This window comes from Vombatus ursinus, unplaced genomic scaffold (assembly GCF_900497805.2).
Source record: "Vombatus ursinus unplaced genomic scaffold, bare-nosed wombat genome assembly UNPS02006779.1, whole genome shotgun sequence".
Taxonomy (NCBI): domain Eukaryota; kingdom Metazoa; phylum Chordata; class Mammalia; order Diprotodontia; family Vombatidae; genus Vombatus; species Vombatus ursinus.
In genome coordinates, this window is record NW_020946557.1 from 620306 (window position 1) to 638688 (window position 18383).

Sequence of the window (18383 nt, forward strand, 5' to 3'; positions counted from 1 at the left end):
AGTCAGAGGACCTGGGTTTGAAATTGTTATTGTTATTGAATTGTTTCAGTCATGTCTCACACTTCATGTCATTTTGGGGTTTTCTTGGCAAAGATATTGGAATGATTTGCCATTTCCTTCTCCAGCTCATTTTACATATGAGGAAACTGAGGCAAACAGGGTTAAGTGATTTGCCCAAGGTCACAGAGCTAATAAGTGTCTGAGGCCCATTTAAACTCATGAAGATTAATCTTCCTGATTCCAAGCCCAGTTCGCTATACACTGTGCCATCTAGCAGGTCTGTTTTGACAACCTGTTTGACCTTGGGCAGTCACTTCATTTATTAGGGTCTATTTGTAAAATTAAGGGCCTGAACTCTATAGATGATCTTGGTGATACCTTTACAACTCTGGAGTCTAGGATTAGCACATTTTACTAGGGCAGGACAATTAGTGTTTTAATCATGGTGCTAAATTTATAGGGCGCAGATAGCACTTACAGTCTTAGAAACAACAGAGTTTAGCACTTAATTAGCAAGAATAATCAGTTAAAATAGGAAGCCAGGCAGGCTAGGGGGAAATTCCCCCCTCCTCCCTACCAGCCCTCTCCTATACCAGCCTTGGGCTAAGTTCAGCCTTAACCTCTTCAATTGAGGGTGCAATTCATGCATGCAAGTTTATAGAATGGCCTCCAGTGCAAAAATGTCTAGTTTCTAATCTGATGCTTAGCGTCTAGATTAGCTATATAGGTTTCAAATTTTTAGTTTACTCTTTTGTTAACTATAATTTTACAGTTTTGACATTTGGGAAAACAAGGATTTTGGAGCCTGTGGGAAATAAGAGCTATGCTGGTAGCTTCCCTGAACACACCCACACATTTGAATCTGAGCTGGCAAAATGTATTTGTTTGATAGTATCTCATGGAGTAAGATCCTTCAGACTCCAGAAGGTCATGACATTAGTACTTTTCTAGACCTGAAGGTATTATATAAACTCTAAAAAAAATGTACATGTAGGAGGGAAGGGGTCCATCTTAGAAAAATGTAAATTGGCTCATCTGGCTTAGACTAACCTGAAACCTGGTAGAAACACACTAAGAATCAATGCAAGCTGGAGAAACCCAAGGACCAGCAAATTAAAGACAGATCTGAAACATGATAGGACAGAAAGGAAAAAAAAAATGCTAAGTACTTTTGGGGGCAATTTGCCTCACAAACACTGGACAGAACCCTGATGAAACACCTAGAATACTGTCATCTGCACTGGGCAGCTTCATCCTGAAAGAGACAAAACAAAGAATGAAGTAAGCAAAGTGATTAAGGGAATTGAAGGGAATGATTTATGACTAAGAAAGATTAAAGAGACTTGATCTGGAAAATTAGCCTGTTAACTCTTGTGGGGTGAGAGCTTCTTCTAATTCCCCAATTGTTTAAGATTTCTTTCTGAACACAGGAATTCTGGGGTAGATGGGGGGGGAGGTGTGTCATATAGGGAGAGAACTTAATCAAATGGGATATAAAATAAAATGCAAAATCTAAATTTCTCTGGCCCCCTTTGGTTATCATCATGGAGGCAGCATAAAGAGTAGAAAAATCATTGCACTGTGATATAGGGGGAAGATTTCAAGTCAGAGGATATGGTTTTGAATCCTAGCTCTGCCATTTACTATCTGTGTGATGACCTTCCATAAGTCATTTAACCACTTTGGGCATCAGTTTCCCTATTTGGAAAATGAAAGGGTTAGATTAGATAATTTCTAAGGCCCTTTCTAGCTCTGGTTCCTATGAGTCTATTGACCAGAGTTTGAATCCTGGCTCTGCTATTGCTACTTGTGAGACCTTGGGCAAGTCCCTTGACCTCTAGTTTCCTCATATATAAAATGAGGAGGTTGGACTAGTAGAGGTCCTTAAATTTTTTATGCCAAGTCTTAACACAAAAGACTTTGGTAGTGTGATGAAGCCTATGATAGACCCTTCTCAGAATAATGTTTTTAAATGTATAAAATAAAATATATAACATTATAAAGCAAACCCATTATATCAACATATAGTAATCAAAATATTTTAAAAAACATATTCACAGACCTTTAACTAAGAACCCTAGAACTAGAGAATCTCTAAGGTCCCCTCCAGCTCAAAAAATTATATGATCTCAGGAGATACTCAGTATAGAGATTGCCCTTTATAAGGCTGTGTCAAGAGACAGGGATAATTCTTGCCTTTTAGTCATATACTGTTTGTTTTTTGTTTTTTGTATGCTGCTATTTTGTTTCTAGAGATGTGACCTGGCATTAGTGGCATGCTCAAATTGGTCTTACGTGCAAAGACTAAGAGCTAGAAGTAATTTTAGGAGGTCATCTAATCCAATACCCTCATTTTGCAGATCAGGGAACCGAGCCTCATAGTGAAATGACTTGCTTAAGGTCACACAGCTAATAAATGGCAGAGTCAGAATTCATATACAGGATTTATGATTCCAAAACCAGTGCTTTTTTCCCCCACTACAGAACATACCCTGTGCTGAAACAGGGGGTTTGATTCCCATGGTGTTCTACCGTATTTTAAGAACAAAAAGAATAGGGAGATTTAACCCCAGGCCACAGTTTCTGAGATCAAATTTCAAAACTGCTCACAGGAGACTAGTTACAATTCAGTAGGTAAGAGCTCCCTGGTTTACCTGGGGACCTCCCCAGGGGCAAAATTATACTTGACTTGGAGAACTTCACTTGAATGAGCCCTGGGCCCAAACAATCCTCCACCTCCAGCGCTGGCGCCCCCATCCCCCTCACATCATTCCAAAGGGAAAGCCTCCAGCTTTTGTCTGAGCTGGCGGAGGTTAACAAGATTATTGCTTCTTCCTCAGGCTGGCCGGTTCCTAGTCATATTGCCGCTGGCACTCAGCCCGGAAGGCTCAGCCAACAGCAGCTGGTGCGGCCTGTCCACCCACAGTTTGAACCTACTGCAAGGAACTCCCCTCTTCCTCCTCTCCCTCCTTCCCTCCAGGCCTCCTCAGAAAAGCAGCCTTCAGCCAGACAACAAACAAACACATCCTCTAGCTGCAGGAGCGGGCAGCCTATGGTGCAGGGCTTGCTCTGGGGGGGTCATCCAGGTTTTGTTCCAAGCCAGGGTATCTTATAGGAACCAAGGTCGGTGCAGTCCTATTTTGGGAAGTGTGTAGGGGGTGCTGGCAGGGGGACACCACAATGGGTGGTTCAGAAGAGAGAATCATCTTTATCATCATGGCTAACATTTACACAGGGCTTTCAGGTTTATAAAGCACTTTGCTGGACCTGAGAGGCAGTTAGTAAATGTTACAGAGGTGTTTCAGAGTTACTCCAGGAGGACTGTCAAACAATAAAGTGAGGTAAAATGAAGCAGTGGATTTTTCCCCCTTTTTGAGCTTCTGGGCCTGCCATAGGATGGCAAAGCCCCAGGCATCCCTGTGTCAGCATAGAACCACCTCTGTTATAGATCCTCCGACTGAAGCGTCAATGCCACAAACAGGAGTGATGTGCAAGAGGATGGAACGTGATTGTTGGGATAATGATCTCTTTTTTGCACAACTTTAGGCCTCCTGGGGGATGGCCAGAAAATCCAGGCTTGGTCAAAGGTCAGGATGAGGTGATAGGTTCTGTTCCACCCCTCCCAATCATGATTCCTCATCTGGTTTTCAGGGCAGGGGCCCCTGGACTTCAAAACAAACAAGCAGAAAAAAGCAACCTTCCTCTTCCCAGGTGAAACCTGTGCAGAATTAGTTCCTGAATGCCGGCCAAACGGAGAACATGTGCAGAAAGCCTTCTCCCAGAGAAGCTTTACCAGGCTGTAGGTCAGGGAGGAGCTGACAGGCACACATCTGCAGGCATTACTCACATTTTTGCAAAATGCAATTAATGTTCCAAGCACGTTCTGCATGAGCAGCAGCTTTCTGTTACTGATGTGGGTCACGACAGATCTTTAACCTCTGAATAGGCATTTGTACACGTGTACTACAGAAACTCTCCACTCCCTACAACGTTAAAACCAAGTGCTGTCTGTTTTACAGAGCAAGGGCAGGGTTCTGTAAACTCCATGTGTAGCTGTGGGACCCTCTGAACCAGGTTTTCTGGATTTATATTCTTAAGTTCCACAAAGATGTTTGGCGCTTTAATTTTATGGCTCGAGTCTAAAATAATACACTAAGAGAAAAGAACAAACCATTAGATTCAGCTGAGATAAGAAGTTTTCAGGAACTTTTCTATTACAGCGTGAAATCCAGTGTCATGGTTTCAGTGGGTTCAGGAAATCAGAAGTCTTCAATTTGTTTGTTTCTCTTAGATTCTGAACTCCTGGCCAAAAATGTGCCCTTTGATCTTCAGCCCACTAATTTGAAGCATCCTTTAAAATGCTTTTAACTTTTAATTAATGAGGCCTTGAATTTATGGTTACACAGAATTCTGGGTCAGAGTAGCCCTGTCCAGTCTGTCAGTCCCAACCACCAGACAGTTCTGCATCTCTCTATGACAGATGTAAGGGAACAGATGGGGTGATTCTTCTTTGAGAAAGCAAACAATAGAAACTGGAGAGAGGAAGTTGCTGACCTAAGGTCATGGAGTAACTTAATGGTGGATACACCCAAATCCAACATTTGGTGTCCTGACATTCCTGCTGTCTTTTCATGATGCTTCCCTAAAGTAGACCAAGTACTATAGGGATTACTCTATAAACCCTGTAAGGACAAACTGGGCTTCCAGTTTTCCATTTCAGTTAGTCAAAATTTGGGTCCGAAATCAGAGCAATCCATTAGTCTTATAAGAGTGACTCCTGTTCAGTTCATATCTGGAATATTCTGTTCAGTTTAGTTTACCTTTATAAAGACAGTTGAAGAGTTATCCAAGGAAGGTGAGTAGGATGGTGAAAGGCCTTGAGTCTATACGATAAGATGCTGTATTGAAGGAACTAGGGACATTTAACTTGGAGAAGACATGAGGGAGACATGATATTATATCTCTGTTCAGGTATTGAGGGATTAGATTTATTCTGGTTGGTTCCAAGGGGCAGAACTAGGGGCTGGGAGTAGCTGAGAGTCAGATTTAGGTCTGAAAAAAGAAAAAACTTCCAAATCATTGCATTAGAATGACCACAGGAGTCTCTAATGGTGAGGATGGAGAGCAGGAATGTTTGGGGGCAAGTCAGGCAAAATGCCCTGTGAGGTCTCTTCCAACTCCAAGATTCTATAGTTATGTGACTACCCCTCCCCTTTCCTGCTTCCAAAGTCTCTCAAGTAAAAGGTTTGACTTTTGAACCTATGCATATCAGCGTCAGTAACGTAGGATGATCTCATGTAGAATGTAAACTCCTTGAGAGCAGGGACTGTTTTGTGTTTTGTTTTTAAGGGTCAAGCACAATCCTACTCACATAGAAGGTGGTTAACAAGTACTTATTGGATTGGGTCGGTTGGATTAGTGTGGCTGTGATTTTTACCTGTCATTTTAGGGAGCTAAGATGTTTCGAAGGAGACTAGAGTTGCAGATACTCTAATGAAGGACAAACTTGGGCAGTTCATATGTGTGAGAGTCTGTAGGGCAGAGAGAAGTGTTGGAATTGAGGTGGGAAGTACCACTGCTTAGATTAGGAGTCTTAAGAATTTGTCAGCCTGGCATAGGTGACTAGAGCCAGTGAAGGAATAGTTATGGTGAGAGCAGGCAGGGCCAGTCAAAAGAAGTAGGCAAGGAAAGCCACAGATTTTTGCTGGAAAGTGGAAATATTTGGAGGGTAATGTAGTGAGTTAATATAAATCAGGTGGAGTGAAAAGGGAAGAAAATGAGGAGTATGGACTAGATGATCTCAGGTTCTAACACTTTTGAGAAAAGAGGGGAGAAAGGAGAGAGAAACCATTGAGATGGAGAAGAAACAGGAGGAGACAGGAGATAAAAGGGGAGCAGGGTAGAGAGGCATGAAGGAAGAGAAGAAAAGGGACCATATATCCACAAAGAACATTTTTTGGGGAACAGAAAGTAGAAAAATGTCTAGTTATCTTGGGTATTTGAAGTTCTGGTGTCTAAGAAATTCCCTTCAACCTCTGAAATTTAAGAGTTGACAAAAAATGTAATTAGGTATGAATGGATACGTATTATTCACTGTAGAAGAATGAAACGTGTCTGGCTCCTTACTGTCAGGGGAGGTAATGTGATGCCTTTATATTTCAGGTAGATTGTAGGCAGTACCTCTTTTACAACTGGAATAATCTTCTTCATCCTGTATTTGATTAGGAGAAAAACCCCTGTGCCCATAGCTTTTTTTCTTTTCCTTTTCTGTCTTTTTTAAACATTATCTGTATTCCTTCCAAGGTCCAATTTGACTGCACGCGTGTTTTTGTTCTCAGCTGTTGCAAGCCTAGCTTTGTTATACTTCCAATTTTTTTTTTCTCTTAAAGCATCCAGAAGCCAGGATTCATTTGAATTAAGACAGAAATACACTAGATAGAATGATTGTTTTCCTCTCAAACATAGTAAGATCATGATTTACCAATAGCAATGATTAATGCTCCACACATTTCCATTTTTTAAATATCCGGGTCTTTGCAAATAAACATTCTATGTCATTTACAGGTGAAGGAGTTGAAGGGCAGTGTCTTGTGTAGGATTGAAGTAGGCAGAATGTTTTCCCTTTCCTTCCCCGACTGTCTCTAGAATCACACTTCAGTGACTAGCATAGAAACTATTCATATTTTAAATCCAACTAAAGTCCACTGGAGGAAGAAAATTATGCATTTTACCTAAATGATCTCAGCCAATCACTATTCAATTTTAGCAGAATTTTCCCATTACTTTCCTGAGCTGAATGTAATGTGGTTAATTTACCAGAAAGCATTGTTATTCATTTCCTAATTCTCTAGGCAACCGCCTGCCATTTGCTTACCATTTCCTCCCTCCCTGGGAATTTATAGACCTTTCAGCTCCATTTCTGGTGGGGTGGGTTTCCAAGCCATGCTGCTGTGGCATTAACTCCTTCCTTTAGCTGGTGTCTGCCAGCTCATGTCCCTTAGGGAGGTGTCTAAAAATGAAAGAATTCACATACCTGTATTTTAGTTTATAAGTCCGTTTAAACAAATCCTTTTATAAACACCAAAAAAAAATAAAGATAAACTGTCTTGCTATTTATTAAACTTCCCCATAGGATTGTATATATGCTTTTAATTAAAAACACTATCTAAAATAATATCCATTTTGTTCTCTCTTGCTTCCAATTAGCTACACATTGATCATTACACAGCAGACACTGGATAATTAAACGAAACAAAACAAAACCAAACCCAAAATCCCAGCACTCCCAGCAAGCCCAAGTGTGGAACTTCCTTCAGAATGTTACACATTAAACACCTTGGATAGCAAATGGGAGACAAGGAAGGACAGAAATCAGATCTATGTTCTATCAGTGTTTCTACCAGGGAAACTCAGGAATTTTAATTAAAGGGATAAGGGAGAAGTCATATATGTCTTCTCTGTTCTTTTATACTTATAAGGTATACATATACATATACATATACATATATACATGTACATGTACATAAGTGTGTATGTTCAGATATAAATTGCAAACAGGTTTGCCAATCTGATTTTCCAATCTCACTTTCCAGTGTGCTTAGAGTGCTCTTAACTTCAGTTTCTACCAACCAGAGGTTTAGTCAACAAACAATATTTATTAAGCACCTGAGAGCCAGGCACTGTGATAGGTACCAGGGATGTAAATAGATATTGCTATGTGGTGCAGTGGTTAGAGCACTTGGTATGGAGTCTGGAAAACCTTCCTTCAAATTCAGATTCAGACACTTGTGTGATCCTGACAGTCACTTAATTGCTATCTTCCTCAGTTTCCTCACCTGTAAAATGGAGGATAATAATAGTATCTACCTCCTAGGGGTGTTGTGAAGATAAAAGGAGGTATTTGTCAAGTACTTAGCACAGCGTGAGGCACATTTTAGGTGTTTAATAAATGTTTGTTTCCCTTCTTCTCCTATCCCACCTAATATACCAATGTCGTTCCAATATACCTCCATCTCTTCTAATCGTGCTGTGTGATGTAATGGAAAGAATACTGCCTTTGGAATCAAATGACTCTATTCAAATTCCATGTCATGGATTTATACCTTAGACGAGTCACTTCATCTCCTTTCTGGGTCTCAGTTCCATTCTATAAAATAAAGGCGGGGGTTGGACGAGGAGATCTCTGAGGTTCCTTCCTCTAAATATATATGATCCTTTGATTTTTAGAGACTTAGAGAAAGTTTCTCTCTTTCTAGTCTTGTTTTTCCTTGGTGCGCCTATCCATTCTCATAGCCTCTTTCACTCCAATATGAACTTATATCTATCTGTACCAGGTAACATAAAAAAGGTAATGTTTATGTAAGAGTAGGGTCAACTGGTTTACTCAACCCCATCCCACTTAAAGTAAGTGAAAAGATACTTAATTAATCAATCCTAAGCTTTAGATTAAGTGCTGGGAAAAGTCCAAGCAACTGTAGTAGAGTCATACAAATATTGGATAGGCCAAGGAAACATGGCCATGACCCAGGGTTTGTCTATAAATTAACAAATTAGTGAACCAGAGTGATTTTAAAGGTTCAATCAATAAGCAAGTATTTATTAAAGACCTACAACGTATTTATTAGGCACTTACAAAAAAGCAAGTAGGTTGTAGAGTGGGTAGAATGCTGGACCTGGAGTCAGGAAGACCTGAGTTCAAATCTAGTCTTAGGCCCTTACTAGCTCTTTGACTTGTGCAAGTCATTTAACCTCTATTTGCCTTTATTTCCTCCTGTGTAGAAACAGAGATAATAGCAACCTTCCAGAATTGTGAGGATATGAGATAATGTTTGTAGAGCATTTTGCAATCTTTAAAATGCTATATAAATGTTAGCTAAATTCCAGGCACTGTGCTAGGAACTGAGGATATGAGTACAAAGAATAAAGTGATCCCTACTCATAAGGAGCTTCAGTTCTGGTGGTTGTTGTTATTGTTGGGTCATTTTCTTTCATGGCCCCAGTTTTCTTCTCTCCAACTTCCCTTCCAACTCTAAACTTATGAAGTAGAACAGAAAGGAGAGATGAAAAACTTTTATAGTTCCCCTTTGTTGATGTTGTTCAGTCATTTCAGTCATGTCTGACTCTTCATGACCCCATTTTGGGGTTTTCTTGGCAAAGATACTGGAGTGGTTTGCCATTTCCTTCTCTAGATAATTTTACAAATGAAGAAACTGAGGCAAACAGGTTTAAGTGACTTGCCCAGGGTCACACAGCTACTAAGTGTTTGAGGCTACATTTGAACTCAAGTGTTCTGACTTCAAGCCTAGTGATCTATCCACGGAGCCATCTCACCACCAATTCTGATTGGGGAATATGACAAATAGGAGGAGGAGAAGGCGGAGGAGGAAGAGGCAGTTAGGTAGTGTAGTAGATAGTGTTGGACTTAGGAGTCAGGACAGATCTGAGTTCAAATCTTGCCTAAGATACTTACTAGCTATGTAACCCTAGGCAGGTCCCTTAAAATCTGTCAGTCTCAGTTTTCTCATCTGTAAAATGAGGACTATAATAGTATTGTGTATTATGTGTGTGTGTGTGTGTGTGTGTGTATGTAAAACCCTGCAGGGTTATTGTGAGGATCAAATAAGATAATATATGTAAAGTGTTTTGTAAAACTTTAAATGCTGCATAAGGTTAACTGCTATCATTATTTTTATTGTATAAAGTAGTTTAAAAAAAAGATAGTTTGGAAGGAAGGGCACTAGTAAGTAGTTGAGGGGGGGGGGAATCAGGAAAGGGGGGTAAAGAGGATGGTGCCTGAGCTCCATTTTGAAAGAAGACAGAGTTGCTATGAGGCAGAGAGGTAAGGAGGGAGTGCTTTCAAGGCATCGGGAAGGTGAGGAACAAGCATTGCAAAGGAATGGAGATGAGAGGAAGAGAGGCTGAGAGACTGGGGCTGGCTATTCGCATCTGGGAGTTATTTGCATAGAGATGATACTTAAACCCATGGGAGCTAGTGCTGTTACTGAAAGAGAATATAGAGCAGCGGTTCTTAGGATTTTTGTGTCATGGCCCCTTTGGCAATCTGGTGAAGTCTATGGACCCCTTCTCTAAATAATGTTCTCTTTTGATTTTAAATTCATAATTGAAATAAATGATAAATTTCAGTTAGACATTAGTGAAAATAAAGATGTCATTTCTTTCTCATTCAAGTTTATAACCCCCTCTCCTCAAACTAGGGGTTCATGGACCCATGGTTAAGAACCTTTGCTATAGAGGGAGAAGAGAAGATCCAGGACAAAAACTTTGGGACCACATAAGCTAGGACATGTGTGATGCAACAAAGGAGACTGAGAAAAAGTAGTCAGACAGGTAAGAGGTGAACCAGGAGAGTTGCGTCTCAAAAAAAAAAACAAAAACCCAGAAAGGAAAGATTGTCCAGCAAAAGAGGATGGTCTGCAGTATCAAATGAAGCAGATAGGTTGAGAAGAATGTATACTGAGAAAAGACCATCAAATTTGCCAATTAAGGGTGTCAACCAGACCAAACTGGCCTCTAACCTGTGGATGGCTGGAGCCGAACAGAGCAGGATAGAGACAGAAGAGTCTGGAATCAAACAAAAGTTTAATATCAAAGTGAGCAAAACAGCTTTCAGGCAAAGAGACGAATTAGACACATGTTGGGCCCCTGTCCCTAGTCGGGGGACGTGAGGCAGTATGGGGAGATCTCAATACTTATACCAATGATTATGCAGTGAGCTGTAGCCATGACAATGAGGGATAGCAGCAACAATAAGACAAATTTGATTCATGGCAGGGCTTCATGACAAGAACATGGGTACTTGTCCAAGCTCAGAGAACACTTGGTGCTAGTCAGGCAATACAGTAATTATGTGATTTTTTCAGAGGATGAGAACATCCAGAGGGTGAGAGCAAAGGATTAGTGTTATGACAAGCTCAGGGCACAGCTTGCTTGCTGGGCCTTAGCTCTGGAAAACAGGATGCCTCCTAATATCTTAACATTTCCTCCTTTTGGCCAAAGGGAGGGGGTCTGAAAGAACCCCTACCCTGCTGGCCAATGAAGTAGAGGCAGGGATAAGCCAAGATGCTACAAAAGGCTAGTTGGACCAGGATGAGCATTTTTATCCCAGGAGGTCAGTTCCTTAAGGGGACCTATTGGGGAAGTGTGTCCCAGTTATCACTGCTAGTCATTATTTGCTTGCAAGCAGAAAAGGGGGGGGGGCAAGAACGTAGAGGAAGAAAATGCCAACACATGCTTAAATCACACCCTTGGTGGCTGGGCACATAACAAAAGGGAAGAGAACAGTATACTCAGCCCTTGTCCAGAATCTTGGGACATTTGTCTCATCTGGGTGTCAGCTGCTTCTGGGTCCATACTAGACAAACCTTGAGGTCCATGGAGGGTTTTGCTGTCCACTCAGAAATGGGCTTTCTTCAGATGATGCAAGAGTACATACCCACAAGTTTGACAGCTGTGGGAGCAGTCAGAAGGACCTGGTAGGGGCCCTTAGAAGACATAAGGATTGACAATTGTGAAGAAACTCCTTGGATCAATCTTTGGATCTGAGTTTCTGGTCAGCATAATATGGGTCCTTGGTTAAGGATCTCTAAACAGCACATAGAGATGGTCCAATTTCCCAGTCATGCAGGGCTAGGTTCAAACAATGCAATAAAGCTTTCTCATACTTCCCATAATTGCATAATTATATTAAGTCAGGTCACATCAATGTCACATTACAGATTAAACTATTTAAAAGGCTCACAATGGACTAGTTTTGAGAAAGATTTGAGAAGATTTACATGTCACCAAGGTAACCGAGAATACTTAAACATAAGCCATGCAAAGCAATACAATAATTATCACTAATGTTAACTAACATCAAGTCTCCTTATATCCTAGTAACCCATTCTTAATGTCTGTTTAATCAGCACATTTTGAGTCCCAGATGTCTCACGTAGTTATCTATTCCCTAGATATCTTTCTTGGACAACATACTTCTTCTCAGGACAGCTCTAAAAGGGGCTCTGCTTCTTTGGTCCAAATCTAGAGGTTCCTAGATAATTCTCCTACTAAAAAGACTTAATACAATTTAATAAATTCGGTTCTCCAATCTTAAAACTTCAGAGAATTTCAGTTTATATACCATTTGCTATTCTGTGTTTACCTAAATCTTGTACCTGATATAGGAATCTTTAAAAAATTTATGAGGGTCCAACTGCAAAATGAACTCTTCTGCCCTTTAAGATTATCAGACAGATGACTTAAAAAGGGGAAAATAATTTCACTTTCTTTACCATTATCAACACAATTTATGTGTAAAATCCTTAATCCAATTTTAAGAACTTAGTATTAAAACATATCCAAAGCTTGAATTTCCATGATAGATAAATTTGGAAACCAATCACATGTATCTGTATATAGTTCTTAGAGAAAACAGTCTAATCTTGTTGCTATCTCAAAATTTACTATCCCATTTATTTGGAAAATTTTTACATCTTTGTCTTATTTGTCTAATCATTTCCCCCTTAGGAGGATATCTCTATATTATAATTTGACCACAAATACAGGTTAAAATTATAAGATGTTCATACTTGCATCCTACTATAGTAACTCAGAGATGTTCCAATATTAATCTAATATTTAGGGGCAGCTAGGTGGCACAGTGGATAGAGCACCAGCCCTGAAGTCAGGAGGACCTGAGTTCTAATCCGGCCTTAGACCAAACATTTGACACTTACTAGCTGTGTGACCCTGGGTAAGTCACTTAACCCCAATTGCCTCATCAAAAAAAAAATCTAATATTTAATAGATTTGGTATTGTACTTACAAAACTTCTTGATTATAGACATTTCCGATAAAAGGAAAAAGGATGGATATGGTTATAACAAGTTATAACAATAACAAAACTATCATAATATGGGGAAAGACTCCCTTAGCTCTGTTTGATTCTAGGCATGAGTCATATCTGACAGACAATCATGTAGTCACCGTGTGTTAAAAGCAAGGCTCAGGATTAACCAGGTGGGGAAATTTTTTTTCAGAAAGGAAATAGCACAATGGGGGAATAGAGTCAGGAATATCCTACCTAAGCCATGCCAAGGTCATCCCCAAAACTTTTCCCAGGCACAGATATCCACCTTTAGCGTTCCCAGACTGAAGCACATACCATTTTCTACAATTGGTTTCATGACAATTCAGACAATTATCCCTTGTAAGCAAAACTCAAACAATAGTAAATTACAATCCAAAGATTTTTTTACCTTAAATAGCATAATTTCACTAACCACAATTTAAGGCTTGAATATTTTTCCTGATGTTTGCCTAACAGTTAACATTTCATTTATCCTTTACTTATAAATAAAAACTACCCATATTTTGGGGCTTCAGACATGCAGCAAATACCTGATAATTAATTCATCATTAATATGTTAAAGCTACATCCTTAAACCACCCTATACAATTTCATAATAGCCAAGAATTCCAAATGAAAATTTGCTATTATATATTATGTTTTATAATAAAATATACCTCATTAAATATTAAACAGTTTTCAAATATCTATTTTTATCACACCCTTTTAAAAACCCAATTCATGTGCAACAGCATCCAGATTAAAAAGTTGTTTTGTCCAACAGCATTTCTGTTACATTGATCTTTCAAATTTCACAATATAAGAGAATTTAGAAATACAGTAATAACACAAACATCATGTAAATAAAGCATGAAACTAAACTTCAGATGACATCAACTGCATTTCCAAATTATCACATATAAAAATCATTAATCTTATTACTTTTGGCATTTTAAAATCATATTAGAGTTATCAGGTGGGGAACAATTACATTCAATTAAAGAAATAATAATAATATAGTGCTCAGCATATATCAGTCACTGTGTTAAGCACTTTATAATCATTTTATCATTTTGATCTTCAACAACAGCCGTAGGAGGTGGGTACCGTTATTTTTGTTCTCTTTACAGAGCAGGAAACTAGAGCAAACAGAAATAAGATAATTTGCCTAAGATTACACAACAATAAATTTCTGCAACTGGAATATAATTCAAGTTTCCCTGTATTTTTCCAGCTTTTTTTTCAACACCTTTATTTGGGAACCTGATCTGAGATGATCATGGAAGGGTTAACAAGAGGTAGTTATAAGGTCCAAACCTTTTACCTATTTTTTTTTCTTTCTTCACTCTTTCCAAACTAGCTGCCTTCCTTCATTGCCCTAGAACACTGAAGCTGTCAATCTTCAAGGAAAAATGCCATCTACTTTTAACTTTTATAAAATTTAATCCTTAAAACAAATTCTACAGAGTGGTACCCCAAAACCTACTAAGATATGTCAGAAGGGAGTGAGTTCCTGGAATTACCCCAAAGTCTCAGGAGTTCTCTCCTGCAATTTGAAAATGATTAGTCTCCAAACTCCTTAATCTACCAAGTGTTTTTAGTAGTTCCATAAACTTTGATTATCTGACTTTATTTCTGTAATTCCAACATAGCCAAAACTGAAATGACAGGGAAAAAAGTGTCCTGCAAATTTTTTTTTCTTACAACCTAATCTCCCACAGAAAACTTAAAGTGGGAGTTAGTTCTGCTTACTAGCACAATTGCTTCAAGTATGAAAGTTCATTTATCTTTCCCATTTTCTAAACTCTTTGGTCACAGCCCTTAGAAGTTTTTCTGACTGGCTGCATTTTAAATCTTTCAAGCTAACAAAATCTACAAACATCACAAATATGACACAGACAGACATTTGACATTTTACAAAGACAGAAACACAGACAAGACAGATACAAACAGACACAAACAGTTTTTAACAAGGTACACAGTTACAATCCATACAGAGGCACACACAGTGAAGAGTGCAGTTTCAGAAACGACAGAGGCAAGCAGTTAAAATTTTACAGATGTATGTAGTTTAAAAACAGCAGAGGCATGCAGAGAAGCCAATTAACAGAGGTGTGCAGTTTAAGAAAGGACATCCTTATCAGAGTGATGCAAGATAACCCAGGTCACTGGAGGGGCCCTGAATATTTCCTCACAAAGAATGGTGAGCTTGAACAAAGTGGGAGCTTAGAGGATTGGAGCAGGGACAAGGGCAGAGGACTCACCAGATGAGGCAGAGTTGGACTCTGGAGAAATAAATTTCCAGTGGCGCTAGTCCATTTCCACTGGTACTAGAGAGTCTAATGGCCCTGTTTCATGTCCAATCCCACTTCTGATACCAATGTATGTCCACTGTACTGAACCAGCCTCTAACCTGTGGATGGCCAGAGCAGAACAGAGCAGGCTAGAGACAGGAGAGTCAAGAAACAAACAAAAGTTTAATTTCAGAGTGAGGGAAATGGCTTGCAAGCAAGGAGAATTAAATACATGGCAAAGCCCTGCCCCTAGTAGGGGGACCTGAGGCAGTGTGGGCAGATCTCAATACTTATACCAATGGCTGTGCAGTGAGCTGTAGCCGTGACAATGAGGGTAACAGCAACAATGAGACAAGTTTGATTCATAGCAGGGCTTCATGGTTAGAACATGGGTACTTGTCTGAGCATGTCCAGTGCTTGTCTGAGCTCAGAGAACACCTGGTACTGGTCAAAGCAATACAGTAATTATGTGATTTTGCCAGAGGGTGAGTGCAAAGGATTACTGCTATGACAAGCTGAGGGCACAGCTTGCTTGCTGGGCCTTAGCTCTGGAAAACAGGGTGTTTCCTAATGTTCTGACAAGGGATCATTGGTAACTTTAGAGAGAATAGTTTCAGTTGGGTAGTGAAGTAGAATGATAGATGGAAAAAGGTTGAAGAATAGATGAGAAGAGAGGAAATGGAGGCAGAGAATATAGACAACTTTTTAAAAGGAATTTTTCTGAGAAAGGAAGGACAGATATAGGATGATTGCTTGAGGAGGATGGTAGGGTCCAGTAAAAGTCTTTTTTTTTTCATTTATTTTTTATTCAGTCATTCATGTATTTATTTATTTATAGGGATACTTGAAGCAGTAGGAAAGAAACCAGTTGATAAAGAAAGCCTGAGGATTAGAGAGAAGAATGGGAATACTTGGGGATGCAATCTTCTAAAGAAGACAGGAGAGGATAGGATTAAACACATATGTAGAGGGGTTGGCATTGTTGAAGAGAAGAAGAGATGGGAGATCCAGAGAAAGGAAGAGACAGTGGAAGATGATGTCAGGGGTTCTGAGGTGGAGAATGAGAGAGGATGGGGCTCATGTCAAATAGTCTCAAATTTTTTCAGTAAAATAAAAAGCAAGGTTGTAGAAAGAGATTGGAGCAATCACTCCAATTCTTTCTCTGGATAAATTCAAAATGACCCCTTTTCCCCCAGGGCCAAATTTCCTAGACAAACATGATTCTTGTGCAACTACAGTTGCTAGTCTAAAGCCTATGATTGTGTACCTTATAGGTTACTTTAAGTGGGATGGTGTGAGTAAATCAATCAACCCTATCCTGACATTTATGCTAGCCAGCCTTCCTTCTCCTTAAGAATATGCCCATTGAAATGCCCAGCACCTTCTTCCTGTTTCTAGGTCGCTGTTACTGACGGAATCATAAGATTTAAAAATGAAAAGGGCCCTGGAAGTTTACAGTACAATTGCTCTCGAGCTGGGCAGGGTCTCAGAGGCCATCTAGCTGACCTTTTCATTTTATAGATGAGTAAACTGAGGCCCAAAGAGATAAAGTGATTTGCCCAAGATCACATAAATGCAAAGTAACAGAGCCAGGATTCAACCTAGGTCTTCTGACTCCGTGTTCTTAAAAAGAATTCTTTTTTTATTATGGACATGACAAACATCCACAAACATGAATGTTTTCATATGTGAAGAAGAACAGAAAAGATAATTGTTCATGAAAGTATAAATCCCTATTACATGTGATTGGTTCTTTTTAAAGTAGATATTAAATTTAACACAATAATAAAGTATATGCTTTACAAATAAAGTAAATTTCGCACAATAGCGCCAGTGCTGCCAATATTATTTCCATTTCACCATATTGATTTCTTTAGTCTGGGGCAGAGGTAAGCTAGTAACTGTTAGACACCTGACTGAAAAAAAAATGTCCACATTATACACTTTTATGTTTAATTGGCATTATTAACAATTTCTTCATCATTTTCTTAACTGCAGACAATCAACAAAACAATAAATTAAACCCTGGTTTGTAGCATTTGCCTATTTCTGAGGTATAAAAGCCCACACTGAAAATATAACAATTGGTTGAGACAACAAATCCCTGGCCCATGGGCTTTTCCTTTCAAGTAACATCACTTTCTCCAAATATTTCCCTTTCACCATCAAAACTTCCTTTGTCCAGTATCCCTGGAGAAACAAAAAATGCAGCAGATGGGCTGAGAAGAATGAGGACTGAAAAAACTATCAAATTTGCCAATGAAGAAATCGTTGGTAACTTTGGATAGAATGGTTTCAGTTGATTAATAAAGTTGAATGACAGATCCCAAAAAGATGAAATGGAGATGAGAAATGAGAGGAGAAGAAATAGAGGCAGAAAGTGTCAACAACCTTTTCAAGGAGTTTGCCTGAGAAAGGGCCTGTTATCTTCTAGGTAAGAAGAGCTGATCATATAAAGTAATGCATACTGATGGCATCCATCTGTTAGGATCGCCAGGTAAAATATTCCTATTGTAAGAGTGGCTCTTCATATATGATGCCTATTGTAGGTTCCCTGACTGTCCTTCCAGCCTTTTTCTCTCCTACCTCCAATCTGCTCTTCATAGGATCGTAGAATCCTAGCGTTAGAGCTGAAAATAAATGCTTGTTGAGTTGGAGGTGACCATAGAGGTCATCAAGATCAACCACCTCATTTTACAGTTGAGGAAACTGAGGCAAATAGAGGTTAAGTGACTTGCCCAGAGTCACAAAGCTAGTGTCTGAGGCAGGATTTGAACTTGGAGCTTTCTCAAGTCCTGCATGCTATCCACTATGCCTTGCTGCCTCTGACAGAATTATCTTTCTTATGCATAGATCTGGTCATATCACTCCATTGCTTAAAAGCCTTTGGTGGCTCCCTATTGCTTACTTACTAACACTAATGTTCAAGATCCTTGGGTTGACATTCAAGGTCCTCTACCATATAGGCCACCCTACCTTTGCAACCTTATCTCATATTCCTCTTTTCTCCTATTTTCCCCACCCCTTGGCCCCTACATACTCTATGGTCCCAGCAAATGGGACTACTCTGTTCCCCACCTGTGTGCCATGTTCTCTCACTTCTATTCCTTTGCTCAAACTGTTCCCATACAATGAATGTTGTAACTCCCACTCTTTACTTACTGAATTCCTACCCAACCTTTGAAGCTCAGTGCACCTCCTTCATAAAGTCTTTCTAATCTCCTAATCAGTAATGACTTTCC